Raw genomic sequence first — 4,508 nt, 5'->3', positions numbered from 1 at the left:
TACAAGTAACTAATCCTTACAATGGTCAACATGACCTTAACCTTTTATTCTTCTAAAAGTAACGACTCAACTTAATATGAAACCAACTAACATTACTCGAACCAACCTCAACCAATTGGCCGGAAAATTGGATAGCATAAACGACTACTACAATTAATAATTCAATCATCCACTAAAACACAACTTGATGACCATTCTTGATGCAAACGACTTTGACAAGCTTCAAAGCTAACAAGATTCTGTATCAGTTCTTGCTTTCAGAGGCCATTTTTATATGACACCTACTCCCTTAACTGGATTCGACTTTACAGCAGGTGTTGGCTCCTTTTCTATTAGGCCACATAGGTCATTTGGGATGAATAATGAGTTCGGTGAAAACCTTAATAGTATCTATGATTTCTTAGGATCCTCGATGGGTTTTTTCACTAGTTTTTCAGACAAACTCAGACACCGCTTCTCATCAAGGCCCTTCCACCACATCTATAAATCTTTCCTATTAGAGATGCGGTTAGACTCCTGTGGTGGACCCCTCCGACGATGATAAGGATAAACAAATGCCTGAGACACTATATAGGAGGTCTGAATGGCTACAGCTGCAACACGATTTGCCACACCAGAGAGTGCATTGGAGATGCGATTGTTTTATTACCACACGCAATAGGGGCAAGGGGCACGATGGATGATTATGATTTGTACCGTTCATCTGTGATTTGTAGCTTTAAACAATGACAATATTTTTTACTTTGCTATATTAGACATTTACAGTTGATGCTATATTATTTATGGTACGTTAAATTATGGGTTAATTCCACTTGTCCCCTCAAACTATATGTGAAATCTCACTTCAGTACCTAAACTTTAAAATGGGACACTTAAGTCCCTAAACTACAAGATCCATCCCAATTAAGTAAAATCGTTGATGAACCGTTAGTGTTCTTAGGGCATGAGAAATACGCACCTGTAGTGCGGTTTTGTTAGTGTTGAAAATCAAAATAACGAGGATATAAATGTAATTTCACCCTAAACATTTAACAAACAAATAAAAAAATGATTCATCATTGTTTATTTCATTTGGAACCCAAGCTGTCACTCTAGCCCTTTCCCCCCGGTCAAAACACAAATTTAATGAATCCTCCCTCCTACTCTTGTTTTCTTAAATTATTGTTTAATGCAATTAAACAATCAAAACCCATATTAGCGAATCAGTTAGAGGCAGTCACAGTTTCCATTTGCATTTCCATGTTCCTCTTAATTTTGATGTTGCCATCACCTTCCTCATCTGTCAATTTTCATTCTTCTTCTTTTTTATACCATTAATCACTATAATATTCAAATCAACAACAAAAGCAATTCTCCACTAAACCAAAAAAAATTCCATTAATTAATCAAATCCTGACGCAACCCCTTCAGTGAATCTATCTATTTGTTACATAAAAAATTACAACCACTCTGTCCATCAGCCCCCTTACCACTTCCCCCCAAGCTAGCTTCCTCTCTATTTCTATTTGTCTCCTAAAACTTAAGCATCTTTTCAAGAACTAGTGCAATAGAAAAAAGACCAAATTTTTCCTCATCCATTTTTTTTTGTTATACCAAAATTCTTTCTTATCCAATAAATCTTGAAGCGGTTGGAGAAACTTATGCACATCGTACGGTGACTCAAATGAAGGGAAAAAAGCATTAGGGGTGGGCAAAATTATCCGCTAACCCGAAAACCCGTCATATCCGATCCGATCCGATCCGAAAATTAGGATATTCGATTTTTATTATTTGATCGGGTCAAAAAAGGGTCGAGTACCCGCTAAGATGCTTGGCGGGTTAGGGTCACATAATTAAAAACTCGCGAGTACCCAATCCGCCCCGCATATATATATTTTTTTATTTTTATTTTTATACACACACTATAAAATAATAAGAACTAAATAAGTAATTTTATTAAACAAATTGCATTACAAATATGAGCGACTATAGTTTATTTACAAGATTCATTTGTAGAGGCCATGATCTTATATTTTATAGAAAAAAGTTTAATTAATGTGGAACATATATATTAAAAATTGTGCTACTTATTTCAAACTTTTATTGATTTTGAATTCTTTTAATTTTTTTCCTTTATCTTATATTTTCTTCAAATGCTTGTTTCTTGGTAGGAAATCTTTTTTTAGAAAAAAAATATTTCTTAAATCTTAGATGAATGTGTAAAATATAAAATTAAATTGGTATAAATCATTTTTTTAAAAAATTAAATGATAAATGGGGCGGGGGCGGGTACCCATTGACCCGACCCTATCTCAGTAGGTACCCGATTATAGGGTACTCGCTGATATGCGGGGCAGGTAAGGGTCAAAAAATGGCTGACCCGCAAGGTACGGGTCGGGTCAGCCAAATGGTGAATGGGACGGGTACCCGACCCGCGCCCACCCCTAAAAAGCATGTGACCAACTTAAGAAATGCTATCGGCGTTTGCGCTACCATTGCCGTCGACGTTGCTGCCCAAGAAGATCGTCAAAAATTAGAAGCTAACCCGCCTCCCTTAGTCTTCCTTGTTCTGTTCCCCTATATATTTCTTGCTAAAAATCTGAAGAATAGGCCCAGGCGAACCTTCATAACCCTTAATAGCTGCTGATTGTTGTAGTAAGAAAAAGTGAAATCTGGTTTTATTTGATGGTGTCAGATCAAAATCTGAGAAAATGGACTCGGATTTGCATTTTTTTCTTCGTTCTTCCCCTGAAGATTCAACAACTTAGTTTCTACATGTACAAGGCATGTGGAATGCACTTCTAGGACTTGGATCAGTTAAATAAATGACTCAAATCAAATGTGATGGTTAGATGGAAGGAAACACTTTTCTAATTTAATTTCCTTACTTTTTATATTTTTGTGAAATTCCCTCAATGACCTCAGTTAACGGTGCGTGTTTCTCACACTTTAAGAACACTAACGATGTTCAAGATTCTGTTAATAAATTTATTAAACTGAGACGGAGCTTGTAGTTTAGGGATTTAAGTGTCCGATTTTAAAGTTTAGGTAATGAAGTGGGATTTCGCGTATAGTTTAAGGGGACAAAATGGAAAAGTATTCATAAAATTAAAAAACTTTCATAATTAGGATGCAGCGTCATTAATTTAAATCAATTTTTGTATTTGAATTTGGAATCTCAACCTTGCTTTTACCCATTCATCGGTATTTGATCACCGAATGATGGTGAAAACAAATTAGCATGTTTTTAACGTAATTTTTGCTTAAAAGCATAACACATTCTAAGATCATTTTTGAGTTTAGCATTAATTAATTAGGATGTAGGGTTTATAAATTAGGGTTTAAAATTTACGAATTAGGGTTTAGGGTTTCGTTAAAAAAAAATTTAAAAATTTTGGGTCATCATCACATGCACTACTGCATGCGGCGAAGCATCTTAATAAAAAAAGTCCAGTTGCGGAACAGAAAAAGAAAAAGAAAAAAAAATTTATTACCGATAATTTCAAATGTGGTGACCCTTCTACCATCACGAATCCTGAAACAACACCACTTCTCCGACTTTTTCTCTTATTAACATTATTTATAGAAATTCGCCCCTACTCCAGGAAGCCTTACTATAGTCTAATTTAGAAAATTTTAGGAGTTGGGAAAGTATATGATGCATATCTTTTCCACTACTATAGAAAAAAGATATGAAATGATGAAAAATCATCTAGAAGAAAATTTTCTCAAAGCACAAGTTTATACATGTTATATGAACCAATTGTAATTACTAATACCACTTCTTCAAAGTTTTGATTATAATGCAAGCATTCCTATTATATGACTTGTGTTAGTAGTTTAATAGCATGATATCATTAAAATTTCTACTGCTAAAACAAAGCGAGTCAATCACTCATATTGATTACCAGGAAGAAACCGCATTAAAAAATTGTGGATAAAAATTTTTTGAAGTAAACTATTCCAATTCTCTCATCCATGGATTCATCTAAATCATTTAGCTTCACACCTATTACTAATATTTAAAATTGTAACTATACAAAATCAATTAAAACTCTCTATGTAGTGGGTTTTGTTAAAGTGTTTCCCAATTAGGAGGCATCGACCCTAACCAATTTAAGTTAGTGAGTTAACCCTACTAATTTTGCCCAACTTCATTTTTATTTTTCTTTTATTTCTATATGCTTCATTTAGTTTTTAGAAAGTCCAATCACGAGATTGAGTTTATGAAAAATAAGTATACACAAGGCTTGCAGTCTCCTCATTCCTCCTTCTTTATAAAGTTTGGAGTCTCTCATTGAACCAAAACAAAAAATATGAATATGTGTGAACCAAATAAAGGTACTTGAGAGTACCTTCTAAGTATATTCTTGAATTATTAAATAGTTGAAACTGAAAATTCTATTCACAAGTTGGCAGTAGGGGTTATAAAAGAATACATTTCTTCTTGCTTCTTATTTTCCTAGACTATCTTTTGTTCATTTTTTTTAATCCTCTAACCTCCCATCCCTTCATATATTCTTCCCATC

The sequence above is a fragment of the Coffea arabica genome, chromosome 6e (genome assembly GCF_036785885.1).
Source record: "Coffea arabica cultivar ET-39 chromosome 6e, Coffea Arabica ET-39 HiFi, whole genome shotgun sequence".
Taxonomy (NCBI): Eukaryota; Viridiplantae; Streptophyta; class Magnoliopsida; order Gentianales; family Rubiaceae; genus Coffea; species Coffea arabica.
Note: the sequence above shows the minus strand (reverse complement) of the source record.